We start from the raw sequence: 21,072 nt of genomic DNA, 5'->3' as shown, positions 1-21,072 counted from the left end.
TTTAGGGTACCTCGCTGCCTGATGCGGATTTGACCTCTGCTTTGTTTTCTGATTACATCCTTGCCTGCCGATTCTGTCCCTGTTCTGCAATTCCTGGTTTGACCCTGCCTGACTACTACTCTATCGGACTGCAGCCTTCCACAGGTAGTGATCACCTTGGGCCCTGTAAAATTCCAAATCCCTGTATACGGATTAAAGGGTTTCAGGGTTCTGGGGGTCCTGCTTGGTGAGTGGCTTCCCTCTAGACTGCCCATTACAGCCCGTCTGAATCTGTGGATCCAGGCAGGCATTACAATCTGCTCATCTCTATCAATAACCCATTGGACGTGTATAAATATTCTGTTAGCTTTGGATTCTCATGTAGCATTTGGCATCTGTTCAAAAATGTTGTTTTATTTGGAGATGAAGTTTTTTGGTTTCTGCATTGGAGTTTCCTATTCTGATTGTGCTCTCTGCCTATCAGCCACACGGTGATTTTAATTAGTGCTAGATACTCTCTACCCATGTATTTGTACCGCCCCGCTCTCAGCAGCCGAGGCCAGGGCCCTATTTGTGACTAACAGGCCCGGCCAGGGCGTCACACTCCCCCTTGGTTAAACACAGACTGTCCGCGGGCTGTCCGACCACCACCGTTTTATTTTGCTGTTTAACTGAAATGAGATAAAACATGTTTACAATTATAATAACATATTTACATTATATGAAAGCTTGGTTTCTTTCCTTACGGGAGGCAGTTTACTTAAACGTTGCAATAAAACATTTTATTAACCGGGAATGGGACGGGACCGTGTCCTTCTCATTTTTGCCCACCCAAGCAAACCTAGCCCTGATGCTGCCTCTAAAAACCAGGTCAGCACCCCTTTTCTCCATTGCAGGAAATGGGTTCGGGTCCGGGTGTTGCCCATACGGGCCAGGTAATAAGTTCCTTACCTGGCAGTCTCTCCCAGAGGCCCCACGTCCAGGTGACCCCTGACCCAGAGGGTAGTCACCGGTTTCCATGGTGACGGGACCTCTGTCTACTCTGCCGCAGGCCCTTCCTCCAACCAGCCTCTCCGGAGACTGAGGCATGATGAAAAAGGGTGGTCAGGGACTATTTACAAGGTCCAATAGTTTTTGGGTTGGCCTGCAAGTTCTCAGCCATGTCACTATTTAACTAGAAAAACAGGAACATCAACAGGGTCCCAACGGGGACTTGCAGAAAGGTAGCTGGCAATCGCTACCACTTAACACTCTTCATCTTCAGGACTGGATGGCGGGGGAGGGGAATGCGTGCGCTTCCGGGCACTGTTGCTCACCCTCCTCTTGACATCGAGAGCGAACCATTCCCTCTCCCCACAATGTCGGGTGTAGGTTACCAGTTCTCCAGGCTCCAGGTCCCGGTCGGAATGGCCAATAGGGAGATGCGGGTAGATGTCCCTCTGGGACACAAAGATCTCTGCGTCCAGGCCCGGCTCGAAGATGAAACCTCATCCTCTTTGGGGGTCGAAGTGCCGGACCTGGCCTTCGTGTGTCAGGCCCCTCACCCGAAAGATGGCGTTGCGGAGGTTATCCTTCTCCGTATAGGTCCGGGCCAGCACCTCCACTTTCCTCTTTTCGTGGGCGGCGATCTCCCAGCCCAGCTGGCGCTGCTGCCGCTCCCAGTATGGAACGTCTGCCTGCTCCGGTTCGCTCTGCGCGGGGGTCGGGCCGAGCCGGAGTTCCCCCGTGCCAGCTACGACCAACACTCTCTACACTGGGGAACCATGCTGTGTCATGCCCTGCTCGGCTGCCTGAAAGCTGCAGCCCCGCGGTGCCTCAGCCGGGGCCTGGGTTTTGGGAGCGGCCAGCTTTGCCCGCTGGGTCGACTTCCGGTCAGCAGCCACTTCTATCTTGGCCGGGCAGATTGCCGGGGTCTCTGTCGACTGGTGCGTGGCCTTTTCCGGGACCGGCGAGTTCAAGGCGGGACAGGGCATCCTCCGGAGGTTGATCTTTCGTGAAGCCGGGATTGGTGTCGGGGTGGTGATGGGCTGGCTGTTGGCGGCTTCCTCGAGCTGGTCCTCGGGCTGGTGGGACGGACTCTGGTGCCGGTGTTGATGGCAGCGGATCGAGCGGGGGGTCAGCAGCAACCGGGACGGACGGCGAGGGAGGCAATATAGAGGGCAGGGGCAGACCGGGTCCCTCAGCCTGGTCGGCCGGTCCCTCGGGGACATAGGGGCATGGGTCTCTCACCTGCTTCTCTAAAGTTGCCTCCACTTCGCGTGCCCGGACGGCCGCGGCCAGCTCCTCCATCTCGGCCATCCACCGCTCCATTATAAAGCGCGCCTGCGTCTGGATCCGGCGACACATCCGCACGGTCTGAGCTTCCACCCATGCCGCTGTTCCGGGCACGGGCTCTGATACTCCGGGCTTGTTAGACAGGTCGGCCATGTCGCTCTCACGCGGTCCAGGAACCAGAAGGGTGGCAGAGTCCTGGAGTCCCTGACCTTTATCGGTCACATTTCGCGCAGAATTTTCACCCGCCCCCCTTGGTATTTTCTTGGCACTCCTGTGTCTGGCTGGTAAGTTTCGTTTTGCGACTTCCGGCTTTGCTTTACGGCCGTGTTCCCAGGGGGAGGGGCTTCAGCTTCGCGCCCTTTCTCGGGGAAGGAGACCCTGGGCGGGAATTGTTGCGCCAAAAGATGGCGGCAAGATGGCGTTTTCTGGAAAAAATTTTCAACGGATCACCGATGACTTCAGTACAAGGCGCACTTCCACAAGGTAAGTGGATGGGTAAGTATCCTGTTCGTGATGCCAGAAATTTGAGGTGTACTGCCCCGCTCTCAGCAGCCGAGCTGCTCGGATCCGGCCCTTCTGTGGGTGGCTCGAGGGTCTCCGGATCCGGGGGCCTCACGATCACTTCAAATGAAAAGGGGTAGTGATGGGATGGTGGATTTAGGACGCATATGTACGGGCTGAGCCATACGGAGTTCGTGACGCCACCCACGGTGTGTAGTGATATTTGACACCACGATTTGATGCAAGGAGATGGGCGACCGCAGGGTGCTGATGTACTCACTATTAGAAACACACACGAGTCTTTGGTAAACCAAGGTGATGGTGGTCGGTGCGCGCAGCTAGCTGCGTTCAGGTTCCCCCACCAGGCTGGTGGTCTCTGTCTTTCTCCTGCACCTGTGTAAGATGGTGGACTGCCTGTGCTTGCAACTTCAGGAGTCCGCTCCCGGCTTGTGGTTGCCTAAGGAGCCCTTTGCCCGCAGACGCTGGCCCGTGGGATCTCTGAGCCGTGGCAGTAGCCTTTTATCCCCCTCGATGGGCTGTTGCCTTCAGTCGGGACTTTGGGTGGGACAGGACCTCTAGTCCTGGCCGCAATCAGTTAATTAGCTAGCCCCCAGTCACTTCTGGACCTAGCTTCAGGGTCTGAGTACCCCCCTTTGTGCTCTGGTTTCCGAGTCGGTTCCCCGGGTCGGTACCGGCGGGCCACTACCCTGTCCCGGTCCACCTCGGTTCCACCGAGCCGTCTTCCCGGCTCCTGCAGACGGAGACCACCGTCTGCCTCCTAGCCAAAGGCACCAGGGCTCCTACCCTGGCACCTGTTCAACTTGGGTTCTCGCCTCTGCTGGAGCTGGACACAGCTCCAGCCCAAACACCTCTCCCACTTGAACTCTATACACTTTCTGAACTTTTCCGTCCCAGGCTGTCTAAAACTCCTAGGTGAACGTCTTCCAACCGCCTGGTTCCGCCCCCTGGTGTGTCTATCAAGGCCTGAGGGGGTGACTAGGGTTTTGTGGTTGGCTGTGTGTTGCCTGTGAGGGAAGGGTGTAATGCGGGGCCCTATTTGTGACTACCTGGCCCGGCCAGGGCGTCACATATTTGTAGACTTTTAGTCCAGGAGAGACATGAAACTAGCATAGGGACCCCATCAAAAAAGATGACCTTGCTGCACATGATTGCTCAAAAATTGGCCAATTCTTGTATGCTAAAGAATTTTCATTTTTCTAAGTATATTTTATATAGCATTAATGCAGTTTAAGTTTCATATATTCTATGTTGGTATAGGTCTTGGCACTTAGAGTGCTGCTGTACCTTTTTGTTTGTGTTTCATGTGATTATAGAAGCTGGCACCTGTTCACACATGTTTTCTTTGGAGATGCAGTTTTTTCGTTTCCACAACAGGCAGGTAGGTATCATAAGCACATACAGAAAGGAAGTTATGAATTAATTAGGGTGGAGATAGCTGCATGAGCTAGCTAGTAACCTAAGCTCTTAGATCCTGCTCACTAGTCTGCAAGAATTAACTGAGAAGTAAAGATGTCAGCTGGACTATCCCTCCAATGAAACTGATAGCCCTCATGGTCCATTGTATTATGCAATTGAATGCAGCCATATAGAGCTCATGGGTTTTCCCTGAGTTTGAAACCCACAACCTCTCGTATCCCAAGCTACAAGCCTACCACTAGACAAATGATGGGTTATTGGTAGATCTAGTGGTAGGCTTGTAGCTTGGCATACGAGAGGTTGTGGGTTTGAATCTAAGGGAAAGCCCATGGACTCTTTATGGCTGCAAAGAATTAACTCCTGCAGAGCTGAAGACCAGTGAACCTGAACCAGCTGACACCCGGCTCAGGCTGAACAATACAAAAGCCTCAGGTTGCTTGTCAGGCGGTGTGAACAGGGGCCAACCAAAACCATGCCCGCAGCTGTGTGCAAAGTCGAACATCGCATGACACGTTGTGAGTTGTGGGAAGCTGAGGTGGTGGGACAGGTGAGGGCCAAAGTAAGTATAATATAGATATATATTTTTTTTTTATTTTTCAACCCCATTTATGCCCTGTGACCTGAAGAGACCTCAGAATCTAATGAATGTCAATTGGGACATCTTAAATTTGCATCCATCAATTTGATGCAAATTGAATTATTTAATGAAATTCAATGAAATCTGTGGAATTTCAGCAGATTTGCTCATCTTTGGTCTGTTCCCAACTTTTTATTTTGCCTGGTGTAAACAGGCCATTAAAAAGTGCTAACAAATTTGTAGATTATAGTGGTACTTTGGAAACTTCAGATACTGGAAGATAGGGCAAGGAAACACATTTCCAATGACGACTATTCGGTCATTATCCAGATCTCAAAATTCATGTTTAATCTTATGCAAGGTAGGCTCACTAGTTGACTGATGTACATATCAGTGCATTTGTGGTCCTCGGCTCCTCCTTGCTTATTCCCGTCAGTGCTGCCCCCACTTCTTGATTGACAGAGGAGATAGAGGCGCTTCTGTAGGCCGTTACTTCTGCTCTACATCTTCAATCAAGAAGTGGGGGTGACTCTGGCGGGAAGAAGTGAAAAGGAGCCAAGGACCACATGTGCACCGATACGCGCACCAGTTCACTTCCGATCCTAATTTGTGAAGAATTAAAATATGAATTTCAGTGCAACGGAGAAGGGGATAACAGTTATCATTGGAAATGTGTTTCCTTGCCCTATCCTACAGTACATCAAGCTTCTTAGGTACATTCTTACTGACGTGTACTTTATAAATAATACTTTCATACTTGAGTTTTGGAAATGTACATTAATTTTTGATGAGGGGTCTTGTTCTGTAAGGCAAATGGAGTTCATTGGTTGTATGATATAAGCACAAATTGGATATAATACGTGTGAGCCTACATGCTGTTAAGAACCAGATAGATGCTTTCTGGATCAATACAGTTAACTAATTGATGCAAATGTGTTGATCACTTCTATTAGAGGAATGAAGGTCAAGGAAATGCAATGAAAACTCTGCAAAAGATCCTCGTCTATTATCCAGACCAGAGTTGATTTTCTGTGACAGATTTTTAATTCCATCATATAGTAAGCAAAATGGCCACATTCTGTAAGAGACCATCCCAATGGAAGACTACTTTTGCAATGCCATTTTGGGTAGATATGTAAGAGGGGTGTACTATTGCTGTCACGTTCTTGACCCCTGAAGACACCAATAGTGTTGTGTATTGTAATGTGAATAATATCTTGCTGCTTTTGTCTATAATATGTTATGTGAACTGTGATGATAGTGTGTGTATAGTGTATAATGTGTTCCTGTGTAACATACAGCATAACCTGTGATATGTAGCATTGATAATGTGAAGAATGGCATAGCATTCATATAGGAAGTTATGAGACTATAATTAAGTGAGGGGACTAGCCCACAATGGGAGGAGCTAACTGATAGGGTAATAGACAGTTCCTTTGAGAAGAGTCAGTTCAGTTTAGGAGTAAATACCTAGTGAGCGACAGTTACGGATTGTCTGTAGGTCTTGAGGTAGCATACAGTTGGTGGTTTGTGGCATCATTGAGAAGAAAGGCGACTGGAGACGAAATAGTGTGAACCTGGAGCTTGACTGAGACACGAAGTGCAAACAGCGTTGAAACAATAGACCAATCCTCGAATAGAACGGCTCCAGACAATAGAAGTCAGAGTACAGGACGTTAATGGCCAGGCTTATTAGCCATCAAGGTAATGGGTTACTCTTAACTGGCATGTGAATGAAGTTGGCCTAACAGAACAGATTCTCCTCGAGTGTTTGAGATTGCAAGGATCTACTCTGACCATGGTGATGGGACCCCTGATCCTCACCCCTGTTAGGAGACTAGACGTAGAGCCACTACAAGGGAAAGTGACTGTCAAGAGTTGTACTGTAATGCTGAGCTGAGTTGTGCTGGAACTTACAGGACCAGTAGGAGCTGAAGTGACCCAGTTGGAGCTCGGACTGTGTCTGATTATTCCTTGTAGAACTGTTTGAAACTAACTGTTGGTCTCTTGTGGAAATGAGTCGTCATCGAGCCCTGGCCAACTGACGTGAGCGGCAGTATGGGGCCTGCATAGGTTCACAGCCTACATGACACAAGTCCACACACTCAGCTAGGACCAACTTTTCCATGTAGCATGTCCGAGTGTCCGGAGTCAGTCCCTCGACCACGACTACTGGCCCACACTACTCTATAGTTATCTCAGAAAGGTTTCCCTGTACTATTTCTAGTGGGCAGACGGGATATTAAATTACACAAGTGCCTTTAATGCAGGAGTGTCAAGCTCAAGGCTGGCAGGCCAAGTTCAGACCACCACATCATTTTATGTGGCCTGAGAGCTGGGTTGCAAGTAAAACCCCGGGTGCTTTTCTTTGTGTCCATGGTAAAGAGTTATCATCATGTATGCGTAATAAAAATTCAAAAATCTAAAAGACGAATCAGACTTCCCCATGTGTAAAATCCATCATGGATGAAAACCTCAGTTACTCTGTACTCAGCAATAAATTCACATAAGAAAATCATCAATGCCCAGTGGGGATATAAGGTTGGTCTATACAGTGACCTTTTTTTTTTCTTGCGGTCTTTCTTAAGGGAAAAGAAAATATAATATCCCAGAGTATTATAATAATAGGACAGATAATACATCATGCAGCAGAATAATTCCCGAGACAGGACTTGAATGTGTAAATCTAGATTAATGGACTTTGCAAGGTCACAGTGATGCATTATATTGGCAATGAAAAAAGGGGATAAAAATCCTTCACAAAAGTACAATGCTATTGTAAATATACATATATTACTAAACCTAAATATAAAATATAACGGGGATTCAATTATTATACTATCCTATTTGTAAAGAGGTGACATTTCTAAAAATCACTCTGGTCTGCCATGTATCAAATGCACAACATAAAAATGAGCTTCACGGAATATCCCTGACAATCCTACCCCCACTGCACACCAAATAGGACAATAGATAAACATGGCAAACATCACCCCGTGGAGGTTCTGATGGTGCATGATCATTACACAGGTACCAACCCTTCCAATAAATGAGGGCTATGGATATAAATAAGTGTCTTATGCAGCATAAGCCATCTAGACAAGGGAAATGTATCTCTCTGGACACCCTCACCCATGGAAATATCAGTTTGGCCGAGCATTCTTGTCTTCTTTCCAGACATAATCATTTGGTCATGGCTAATGTCCACTCCCTCTCCATTAGAAAAAAATAATCAGATGATTGTCTTATCAGGGGACAGTCGGACTCATTGGCTTATCTGGCCAAAATCGTCTGGTTTGGCCAACATTTATCTAAAGTGTATAGGGCCTTTAAATAAAACAAATGACTCACTGTTATGGGGGAGTGCTGTGGGCATCTTCTGTGCAGTAGTCATTATGTAGGAAGACGATGAATTGTCACACTCACCTACTGTCAAGGCTGTGATCCTTTGTTATCTGCCTCCAAGGAGGAGCATATTTAATTCCATTTGGTGCTGAATTATAGCTGTTAATGGCAGATGCAACCACGCCCTGCTGCTATGTAAACCCACCCCTCTTATGAGGCAGATTTCAGGTTTACAGAATTCCAAATAGTCCTACATTTTTAAAGTCTTAAAAATGTAGGGCCAAGTCCATACAGGGGTTTTAGAGCTTTGTCTAAGGATAGGTTCACATGACTGTATTTTCTCCATCCAAGAAAATGGTTTGATTAGGCTAATCAGACTCTGATCAGAGTTTCTGTCATGGGAAATCAGGGTAACAGAAGATGAACCCCTAAGCTGATCCTTAAACTTGGGACTTTAAGCTTTCCCTTTTCCCAGAGGTAAGCTTGATGGTAGCTAGGTCTGGGCCCCCAGCATGTCCCTAACTCTTGTTTTAGCCCTGATCTTACACCCCTTCTCCCCCCACCCCAGGAGAGGGTCGGGAATGGAGAAGCAAACCCCACAAATAACAGTCAGGGGAAAGAACCAAAACTCATGCACATGGCAACCAGACACGAGGGAGCGACAATACGAACCCAGGAGGAAATAGACACAGGAATCAAATAAACTAACAATGGGGATATTTCCACAGCAAACAAATGGTCACCAAGCTCTGGATGACAAAAATAAGGACCGATACGCAGGAGCAACGCTGAAGCTATATTCGGCGACCAGCAACAGAATCCAGAACCTTTATAAAGGGTAAAGGTGACTGTGAATGGTCATTAGCAGCCTGAGATCCCAGCAACCATTCCCAACCCAGAAAGACATAACTCCTGCTGTACTGCAGAGCATTGAAGCAAAACACAGCCACGCCCGTGACACCCAGCGAGTGCAAAGCCAAACACCACATGACAGTTTCAACTAAATTTGATGAAAGTGGGATAATTTTTACTTGGAGGTGGAGAATAATAAAAAAATGTTTTTCCATTCTGACAATTCATCATGACCACAGACCTATAGACTTGAATGGCTGAGTGCCACCCGATTCTCAGAAGCAAATTGTGCTTGCTACAAATTTTCTTTTCCCCTGGACCACTTTGGCCAAGGAAAAAATTGGACATGTACAATAATATTGGTGTGACTGCAATCGGATGTTTCGATGGATCACACTAGAGCTGAAAATGCAGTCACCTGCACGAATCCTAAATAAAAAGACAAGCAGGGAGCATTAAACAGACATGAGACGAAATTAATCATTGCAGAAATTTAAAACAAAAGTAGCTAAAAAGAATATGGTATCAGGTGAATGATGGAAATTCAACTCTTAACCGGGCTTTACACGCAACGACATCGCTAACGAGATGTCGTTGGGGTCACGGAATTCGTGACGCACATCCGGCCTCGTTAGCGACGTCGTTGCGTGTGTGTCACGAACAGCCGGGGGGGGTCACTCAGAAATTCTCCGTGCTGGCCACCAATGTCACGATCGGGGGGTAACAAGCGGGAGTCACCCCTCCTTTATACCTCCCGACCGACAGACAGAGCACGTGACGCGCTCTCTAGCGCCCCTCTTATAGTCAGGCCAATTATGGAATTGCCCGACAATAAGCAAGGAGTCTGCTATTCTACTTATGCCGATGATTGAAGGGTTCCCGGTGAGAGTAGGGTATATATTCCCCCGACCTCCGCGGACGGAATATATAAAAACCTCTCCGAATCTCACTGGCTGCCCCACAATGATCTTTGGCACAACTCGCTGCCACTAACCGATTCACGGTAACTATTAGCCAAACACACAGGCGTGGGGTTCAAGATCGAGATAACAGGACAGCCCAAGATTAATTATATAATTTAATCGGCCTAAGCCACACTAGAAACTACAATATATACAATAGGGGATCTACAGAATATACATAGGTCAGAGTACAGTTACAAGAAAGATATGGATTACAAACAGGTATACAATTCAATCAGTTACCTTGTGCGTCTGGCCACAGGGGGGCGCTGTAGACCAGGTTTCTAGGATCTTTACCACAGATGTTTCCTACACGTGACCCCCGGCGAAAGAACACTGGGAAATGGCCAAATTGGGGTTATCAACCTGGTCAGATCCCTGTCCCCTCCTACCTTCGTGACCTCACAGGGAAGCACTGCCACTCCCCCGGCCTTGAGTTAGAATAATATTCCCAGAGGAATATTAATCATAACTTTCCTGGGAACGTCGTAGGCGGACGCCAATGCTCTCATTGTGACCGTTATGAATTTAGCTGCAAAACGAGAGGACTCATGGCTTGTCTGCTAAATCCCCACCGGCCGATATCACGTTTGGGGTATTTCCCAAGGTCCTACTCCCATATAAAATATGGGCCAGCACCGTCCGCATGCGGGGACGTCATTTTTATGCTTGCCATATTAATGGGAAATATGGTTCACGAGATATTAACCATATTTTACCGGAGCCGCTCTGTCTGGTGGCCTCCATAGCCATATAATGAGATACAAACTCTTGTTACAGGGTCACGGCAGGGGGGGCATCCTGTGTCCACTGTTCCCAGGTCATCTAATCTCCATATCACAGGAGATGGCCATTGGATGTGTTGCTGGGATGTGACACCTTCCCAGATGTTGGACATCTGAGAACAAGAAGGGAGGGAGCTCTACCATGGAGTGATGAGAGCGATTATGACTGGAAATCATAATTCCTCTTCATATCCCAGGATTTTCCTCACAGTGTGAAACGCAGGAACGACCGTTAACGATCAAAATTACTTACCTAATCGCTGATCGTTGACGCGTCGTTCCTTTCCTGATTATCGTTGCTGTTGCAGGGCGCAGGTTGTTCGTCGTTCCTGAGGCAGCACACATCGTTACGTGTGACACCGCATGAACGAGGAACATCACCGTACCAGCGGCCGCCCGCAATGAGGAAGGAAGGAGGTGGGCGGGATGTTACGGCCGCTCATCTCCGCCCCTCCGCTTCTATTGGGCGGCCGTTTAGTGACGTCGCTGTGACGCCACACAAACCGCCCCCTTAGAAAAGAGGTGGATCACCGACCACAGCAACGTCGCTAGGCAGGTAAGTAGTGTGACGGGTCTTAGTGATGTTGTGCGCCACGGGCAGCGATTTTCCCGTGACGCACAACCGACAGGGGCGGGTATGCTCGCTAGCAATGTCGCAGCGTGTAAAGCCCACTTTCTATAGAAAATTGCAATACATGTGCTTCTTTACTTTAACTTTACTTACGGTATATTATAGTCCCTCTGTAAGGAAAAAAAATTGCTTCTATTTATTAAATTGCAGTTTTCTATTTTCAATCAATTCATTATACAGATAAATGCATTGTTTATGTGGGCCTGTTAAAGATCCGGCATTTCCCTTTCAAATGTTCTTGTGAATAGAATAAAAACGTAATCTGCCGATAAAATGAGAAATAAATGGGATGTTAAAGCTGTTTACAAATAAAGGAGTGTGTATAATCATCCCTACGGTTCTGTTATTCAACCCCGACCTAATGGAGAAATTATCTCAGCAAGAAGGCAGAAAACTGAAGAAAGTGCAAAAGCGGAATTACTGCACTAAACTAACTTAATGCGCTCAAGCAGTTTCCCGGTTCCCTGGTTTGGCTGATAATGGTTTCTGGCTGTGATTTCCTTTGGAGAACTAAATCCACTAGTCTTCCATGTATAACCACCCACACTGCAGAGCATTTTCTATCTCCCTGTAGCTATAATGCGGGCCTAAGTACATGTTTTACATATAAGGAGGCAACACCGACATTACACATTTTAGTTCCACAAAGCGAGTGCATACAAATACTCAGCGTGTTGCGTTTTATCCGGAAGGTATTTATACAAGATACTAATCACCTCTTAATTGAGTAATAATACACTCATTCCTTCTATTGTCATTTCTATTGGTCAAATCATTTACATTGTGCTATTCCTGAATTTTATTTTTGGATTTTAAAGGGAACCCGTCAATCGTTTTATTTTTATACTAAACCCCCATTACTTGCTTTTAGTTTTTAAAATTAGTAATTATATGTGATATTAATAAATTTATTATGTAAAATGTAATGTTTTATCAAAACATATATATATATATTCATTTAAATAGTGCTATTAATTCCACAGCGCTTTACATACATTAGCAACGCTGTCCCCATTGGGGCTCGCAATCTTGGTTACCTGTGAGTATGTTGTTGGAGTGTGGGAGGAAACCAGAGGAAACTCACGTAAACACGGGGAGAACATACAAACTCCTTGCAGATGGTGTGCTTGGTGGGATTTGAACCCAGGATCCCAGCGCTGCAAGACTGCAGTGCTAACCACTGAGCCACTGTGCCGCCCATGTACTGTAGGCAAATTATATCTAGCCAAAGTCATGTAGGTGGACCCACTTGGTAGTAATGTCTAACGCTCGCGGCTGATGTAAGGGCAGCGAGCGGGATTAGTGGACTCACTGGATCACAGGGGGGGATGGGGCTTATCCCTTAGTGGAAGGGGTTTAGCTAAGGGATGCCAGGTACCACTCTCAGGGCAGTGACCGGGACTGTGGCAGCTGACCCCAGAACAGGTGATGGACTCAGATGCAGGCAGGATGATTGAGGCAGGCTAGACAAGCGGGTATGGACAGGTATCTTGGGCACAACAGATAGGTATGGGAATGCAGACTCGGGTACAGGTAATTGACACAGCGATAATGGGACCTGACAACTAGCTAGACAGACAGGACACTGACTAACTCAAGGTGTTGCACAGGCACGTCTCCTAATGGAAGGGCGCCTTAAATACATAGTGCCTTTCAGCCATAGGCTGACCCTTTAAGAGGAAGGCTGGTGCATGCATGTGCCCTAACCACACTTTCTGGAGACCTAGGCTGCATGCAGAGGCCCCGAGAAGGGAAGGAGGCAGCAGCAGACGTGAATGACCAGGGAGGTGTGGGGGGAGGACGTGACCCGGTCGGTGCGGTGAGTAAGTCGGCATCCCTACAGGGACACCGGGGCTACATAAAGTCATGATAGAAAGGTCCTGATTGATATCCATGATAATACTGGGAATTCTGCTATGATAGGCCTGTGGCTTTTGTAGTGTGCTGCTAATTGTGGGCCAAGTACCCCTATCTTCATTGTACATGCGCCGGAACTAAAAGACAAAAGGGCATGTTCGGGACTTAGAATTGGTTTGAGGTAATACAGTTAGGTCCAGAAATATTTGGACAGTGACACAATTTTCGCGAGTTGGGCTCTGCATGCCACCACATTGGATTAGAAATGAAACCTCTACAACAGAATTCAAGTGCAGATTGTAACGTTTAATTTGAAGGTTTGAACAAAAATATCTGATAGAAATTGTAGGAATTGTACACATTTCTTTACAAACACTCCACATTTTAGGAGGTCAAAAGTAATTGGGCAAATAAACAAAACCCAAACAAAATATTTTTATTTTCAATATTTTGTTGCGAATCCTTTGGAGGCAATCACTGCCTTAAGTCTGGAACCCATGGACATCACCAAACGCTGGGTTTCCTCCTTCTTAATGCTTTGCCAGGCCTTTACAGCCGCAGCCTTCAGGTCTTGCTTGTTTGTGGGTCTTTCCGTCTTAAGTCTGGATTTGAGCAAGTGAAATGCATGCTCAATTGGGTTAAGATCTGGTGATTAGAAAAAACAAGCCTGGCTCACTATCTTAGTTGGGTGCTCTGGAGAAAAAAACAACTGCAGAAAATTACATGTAACTCCGGCACTCCTTAGAAAAAATGTATAAAGTCTTGGGTGGTGCTGAATACGTTTTTATTAAACAAAGGAATAAAGTCTGTCCCAACGTTTCGGTCTACACCTGACCTTTATCAAGGGATCTATCAGACTGACAAAGTGAACAAGAAAAAACAAAAAACAACAGAAACAAACAATGAGTATACAATAAATATACAAAAAATAAGTGTATCATCACAAGGAGAATCATACAAAGGTGATTGAGGGAAAACATGACATGAAAATGAAACACATCTTCTGATGCAAATATTTTGTAAATGCACATCATACCCTGGAAGAGGGAGTACAAATAACACAAAATTACAGACAATGTATGAACATAAGATACCATGGACAGGTGCCGTAACTAGTAAATTATACATTTGGACATACCTAGAGAATTGTAGAGAATAGAATGAACATGCACCAATGGATGACACGTGTAGTAGTCAACCGCGTCTAACACTAGGGTTCGGTACTATATGAGAAAATGAAAAGAGCTCTAAGGTATGCGCAAAGATACATGATCAAAATTGTGAGCATCGACATTCACTAGGTACCTTGTGACCGTATAACTCAGGTTATGTGCCGCGCTCATTACACAAGAAAAGACGTGTCTTGTTGGCAGAGCCTTGAGAGGCAAGATACTATTTATATTCTAGGTTAAAAATGATAAGGGTTAAGGAAGAAAAGTACAGAATCAAATCCCGAGATAACGTGGAGTATCTAGGATCATACCTGTGCATTTGCTGTTTGGCAGAAAAAGGAAGGGGGGGGGGGAACAATTAGAATGAACAGGGTGTTATGTCCAAAAATGTGTCCTGATGGGAAAAGCAGAGGTAGTAAGATGTACTAATGTCATTCTCCATATATTGTCGTTGAGTGATTATGTACTGAAAAATGAAGTACCTGATTTCTCAGCGTTGGAATCACATTCACTGTAGTATCAGTTAGAGGTAAAGACCATGTATTTCCGGTCAGGTAATAAAGAAGGTAATATGACTATTCTCTGGGTGAGAAAGAGAAAAGGAGAAAGATAAGGGACAAAAGGGAGAAAAATGAGAAGATAATAAACACAGCATCTTAAAGGGGGATACTGGTGTGTTCATGTGCCCTTGAATAAAGCTGCCATATATATATCATGAAAAATAGGAAACATATGTCGCCCAGTACCAGGACATATGGTAAATTCCCCACAATGATACCTTAATCCCTCTCTTCTCCCAGAGTACGGATAACCATCCTCCTTATATACATGCACTTCCACTTTTTCCTGTTAGATTCTTCTCCTGATGCCACCGAAGTTTTGCCATTGTGGCTTTCCACATTAAATATCCTATTATCCCATGTGACAGGTACATTACTGTTTCCTATTTTTCATGATATATATATGGCAGCTTTATTCAAGGGCACATGAACACACCAGTATCCCCCTTTAAGATGCTGTGTTTATTATCTTCTCATTTTTCTCCCTTTTGTCCCTTATCTTTCTCCTTTTCTCTTCCTCACCCAGAGAATAGTCATATTACCTTCTTTATTACCTGACCGGAAATACATGGTCTTTACCTCTAACTGATACTACAGTGAATGTGATTCCAACGCTGAGAAATCAGGTACTTCATTTTTCAGTACATAATCACTCAACGACAATATATGGAGAATGACATTAGTACATCTTACTACCTCTGCTTTTCCCATCAGGACACATTTTTGGACATAACACCCTGTTCATTCTAATTGTTCCCCCCCCCCCTTTTTCTGCCAAACAGCAAATGCACAGGTATGATCCTAGATACTCCACGTTATCTCGGGATTTGATTCTGTACTTTTCTTCCTTAACCCTTATCATTTTTAACCTAGAATATAAATAGTATCCTGCCTCTCAAGGCTCTGCCAACAAGACACGTCTTTTCTTGTGTAATGAGCGCGGCACATAACCTGAGTTATACGGTCACAAGGTACCTAGTGAATGTCGATGCTCACAATTTTGATCATGTATCTTTGCGCATACCTTAGAGCTCTTTTCATTTTCTCATATAGTACCGAACCCTAGTGTTAGACGCGGTTGACTACTACACGTGTCATCCATTGGTGCATGTTCATTCTATTCTCTACAATTCTCTAGGTATGTCCAAATGTATAATTTACTAGTTACGGCACCTGTCTATGGTATCTTATGTTCATACATTGTCTGTAATTTTGTGTTATTTGTACTCCCTCTTCCAGGGTATGATGTGCATTTACAAAATATTTGCATCAGAAGATGTGTTTCATTTTCATGTCATGTTTTCCCTCAATCACCTTTGTATGATTCTCCTTGTGATGATACACTTATTTTTTGTATATTTATTGTATACTCATTGTTTGTTTCTGTTGTTTTTTGTTTTTTCTTGTTCACTTTGTCAGTCTGATAGATCCCTTGATAAAGGTCAGGTGTAGACCGAAACGTTGGGACAGACTTTATTCCTTTGTTTAATAAAAACGTATTCAGCACCACCCAAGACTTTATACATTTTTTCTAAGGAGTGCCGGAGTTACATGTAATTTTCTGCAAGATCTGGTGATTGACTTGGCCATTGCAGAATGTTCCACTTTTTTGCACTCATGAACTCCTGGGTAGCTTTGGCTGTATGCTTGGGGTCATTGTCCATCTGTACTATGAAGCGCCGTCCGATCAACTTTGCGCATTTGGCTGAATCTGGGCTGAAAGTATATCCCGGTACACTTCAGAATTCATCCGGCTACTCTTGTCTGCTGTTATGTCATCAATAAACACAAGTGACCCAGTGCCATTGAAAGCCATGCATGCCCATGCCATCACGTTGCCTCCACCATGTTTTACAGAGGATGTGGTGTGCCTTGGATCATGTGCCGTTCCCTTTCTTCTCCAAACTTTTTTCTTCCCATCATTCTGGTACAGGTTGATCTTTGTCTCATCTGTCCATAGAATACTTTTCCAGAACTGAGCTTGCTTCATGAGGTGTTTTTCAGCAAATTTAACTCTGGCCTGTCTATTTTTGGAATTGATGAATGGTTTGCATCTAGATGTGAACCCTTTGTATTTACTTTCATGGAGTCTTCTCTTTACTGTTGACTTAGAGACAGATACACCTACTTCACTGAGAGTGTTCTGGACTTCAGTTGATGTTGTGAACGGGTTCTTCTTCACCAAAGAAAGTATGCGGCGATCATCCACCACTGTTGTCATCCGTGGACGCCCAGGCCTTTTTGAGTTCCCAAGCTCACCAGTCAATTCCTTTTTTCTCAGAATGTACCCGACTGTTGATTTTGCTACTCCAAGCATGTCTGCTATCTCTCTGATGGATTTTTTCTTTTTTTTCAGCCTCAGGATGTTCTGCTTCACCTCAATTGACAGTTCCTTAGACCGCATGTTGTCTGGTCACAGCAACAGCTTCCAAATGCAAAACCACACACCTGTAATCAACCCCAGACCTTTTAACTACTTCATTGATTACAGGTTAACGAGGGAGACGCCTTCAGAGTTAATTGCAGCCCTTAGAGTTCCTTGTCCAATTACTTTTGGTCCCTTGAAAAAGAGGAGGCTATGCATTACAGAGCTATGATTCCTAAACCCTTTCTCCGATTTGGATGTGAAAACTCTCATATTGCAGCTGGGAGTGTGCACTTTCAGCCCATATTATATATATATAATTGTATTTCTGAACATGTTTTTATAAACAGCTAAAATAACAAAACTTGTGTCACTGTCCAAATATTTCTGGCCCTGACTGTATATCCTGTCTTCACCCCGTATAGTTCTGCTCTGGGTCATGTCTAGAATGGAGCTTTTACTTTAAGGGATGATATCATGGAAAGGGACACAGCCTCCTCCATCACAGTGCATAGGGATCATACCAGCAGTGTGCGGAGGTGCTACTAAAAGGAAACAAATTTACTGCAGGAGGTGGGTTTCTATGAAAGGGGAAAACAAGAAATTTAAACCGCAGGATACGGCTCTATATACAGGGGACACAAAGCAGAATGTACTCCAGGAAGGGGCTCTGTACACAGTGGACAGAAAAGAGGATATATTGTATTATGAGGCTATATACATGAAATTAGTTGAGCTGTGTATATTGCCTGCTGTTTTTTTGATGCATGACAGATGGTTATTTTCTGAGATATGCATCAGTAGAGCAGTACTTACAGTTTTTCACAACTATTCTCCTTTGTGTGCCTGTCCTGTATGTAGTGATGTACAGATCTAGTACATTATAGCTTCATTGGAACTCTTTAAAACCCCAGATATGACAGCTAATAGTTGTTTATCACATTTTAATTAAGTTGGTTGGATAGAAATACGAGATAGCACAAGAGATCGGGGGCGGCATACATCCAATATTTTCATATATTAATCACTGTGTTAGGATGGTGAGACCAGATTTTATGGTAATAAAATGCTAATCTCTCATGATTTGAATAACACATTTTGTATAATGAGAAATAATATTGCAGTTCAAGTGACCAAATGGAAAACAGAAAACTAGGTAGAGCCTGTAAAAATAACCAACTATATCTTCAGTATTGGATATTGTTTAATAGGATCAAGAAAACATTTGTAATATTATATAATTTTTCACGCATACATTCTGCATTGCAGCATGGATCTTCTCAACCAAGTGCCGCCATATGTTGTAAAGCTGTCTATTCACTCCTGGGAGCTTTGCTACCTATGAGGGAAGATTCAGAATTATTGTCTCCAAAGTATACAGAGATTCACTATGTTTCTGTCGGGGGAGACCGCTAAGGGGTCTTCAGAGTCACAGAGTCGGAGTTCAAATCAAATCTGCTCAGATGTATGTATGAGGAAAAATGACCACACAGAGACGTGTCTCTATCCGGGAGAGGATCAATGCTCCTCTAATCCGTATATTATAAAATACACACAGTTATTCAGTTCAACATTGTCCTTGAATGGTCAGAGATAAACAGCAGAGTCCATATAGTATGTCATCAGCCTGTTACTGGCTTCCTAATACCAGTTCAAACCAGCTACTGAATACTTCTTTTTTCATTGTACATTTTGGCTTCATTATCTTTGTTAACACCTTGCTGACCATACATCTAAGGTCCAGTCACACTAAGCAACTTACCAGCGATCCCAACAACGATAGGGATCGCTGGTAAGTTGCTAGGAGGTTGCTGGTGAGATGTCACACTGCGACGCTCCAGCGATCCCACCAGCAACCTGACCTGGCAGGGATCGCTGGAGCGTCGCTACACGAGTTGCTGGTGAGCTCACCAGCAACCAGTGACCAGCCCCCAGCGCCGCGTGGAAGATGCTGCGCTTGGTAACTAAGGTAAATATCGGGTAACCAACCCGATATTTACCTTGGTTACCAGTGCACGGAGCTACACGTGCAGAGAACAGGGAGCAGCGCACACTGAGCGCTGGCTCCCTGCTCTCCTAGTTACAGCACACATCGGGTTAATTACCCGATGTGTGCTGCAGATAAATGTGCACAGAGCAGGGAGCAGCGCACACTGCTTAGCGCTGGCTCCCTGCTCTCCTAGTTACAGCACACATCGGGTTAATTACCCGATGTGTGCAGCAGCTACATGTGCACAGAGCAGGGAGCAGCGCACACTGCTTAGCGCTGGCTCCCTGCTCTCCTAGCTATAGCACACATCGGGTTCATTACCCGATGTGTGCAGCAGCTACATGTGCACAGAGCAGGGAGCAGCGCACACTGCTTAGCGCTGGCTCCTTGCTCTCCTAGTTACAGCACACATCGGGTTAATTAACCCGATGTGTCCTGCAGCTACATGTGCACAGAGCAGGAGCCGGCACTGACAGTGAGAGCGGCGGAGGCTGGTAACAAAGGTAAATATCGGGTAACCAAGGACAGGGCTTCTTGGTTACCCGATGTTTACATTGGTTACCAGCCTCCGCAGAAGCCGGCTCCTGCTGCCTGCACATTTAGTTGTTGCTATCTCGCTGTCACACACAGCGATCTGTGCTTCACAGAGGGAGAGCAACAACTAAAAAATGGCCCAGGACATTCAGCAACAACCAACGACCTCACAGCAGGGGCCAGGTTGTTGCTGGATGTCACACACAGCGACATCGCTAGCAACGTCACAAAAGTTGTTCGTTAGCAGCAATGTTGCTAGCGATGTTGTTTAGTGTGACGGGGCCTTTAGCTGGTGAGAATCAACGGATTATACATTCTCTTAGTATATTATGAATACTTGCATTGTTAGCCTAGTATAATTTGTTTCAATGACGTATTCCAAAGGTGCATCCTGGTATATAAATAAATCAACAGAAATTGCGGTGGCCCCTGGGCATCAGCTGTGTTGCTTGTGTAGACGGCAGGCGGTAATCCTCCACATACACTGGGCAGGTGGTACTTATCCCCCAAGCAAAAAAAGTTCCTGGATAGAGTCCAACAATAGAGATAGGGCAACACTCACCAACGTACAGCCATTTCGCGTGTACTCCATGGACCCGAGGAAGCGTGAGTACACGCGAAACGGCTGTCGTCCATGAGGGGGCCCTGCTGTCAACTCTGCTCCTGCCTTTTTACCTGCACCATGAATAAATAAAGTCTTTTTTACTGGACGTTGGTGAGTGCTGCCCTATCTCTATTGTTGGACTGCATCCTGGTATGTACATCAGCATCTGAACAATACTCATACAAACACAACGATCTTATTATATGGACAATTGATTCATAGCCTGGACATTCACATTTCCACACCGGTCTATAGCCACAGTGTGATAGATTCATACAACACAATGTCACGCACGTGACTAGTGGGGTTTACCCAGTACCTGGTAAACCCCCAGAAGATGTTACACACAAGGGTCACAATACAATGGAGGTCCCTGCCTCTGGGCAGAGGGGTGAGGAGGCATCTCCTGAACTCACCTAAAGCCAACTCCTGAGCTCCCTAGCGTCTCTATACAGGTTATTTCAACCTGTCACGAGCAGGATACTGCAGACTCTCAGCTGGTCCTATTCTCACCCTGCCTAGTTAGCAGGCCGGCGAGTCCACTAGACTCGCCACTACAATACAGAAACACGAGGGTAGGAATGCAAACAGGGAAAATAGACATGCAAGGAAAACACACTCCAGGTGGCTTCAGTGCAGCAAACACC

General features: G+C 45.5%; 2 protein-coding genes across 4 annotated transcripts in view; one reads left to right on the top strand and one right to left on the bottom strand.

Annotated features, from left to right (window-relative positions):
- Nucleotides 1-21,072, top strand: part of GPR158 (G protein-coupled receptor 158) — a 313,324-nt gene that overhangs the window by 66,906 nt on the left and 225,346 nt on the right. The window lies entirely within an intron of this gene.
- Nucleotides 1-21,072, bottom strand: part of PRTFDC1 (phosphoribosyl transferase domain containing 1) — a 376,907-nt gene that overhangs the window by 345,648 nt on the left and 10,187 nt on the right. The window lies entirely within an intron of this gene.

The sequence above is a fragment of the Anomaloglossus baeobatrachus genome, chromosome 6, assembly GCF_048569485.1.
Source record: "Anomaloglossus baeobatrachus isolate aAnoBae1 chromosome 6, aAnoBae1.hap1, whole genome shotgun sequence".
In the NCBI taxonomy this organism is placed as follows: Eukaryota; Metazoa; Chordata; class Amphibia; order Anura; family Aromobatidae; genus Anomaloglossus; species Anomaloglossus baeobatrachus.
Note: the sequence above shows the minus strand (reverse complement) of the source record. Positions and strands in the feature narration are given on the sequence as shown.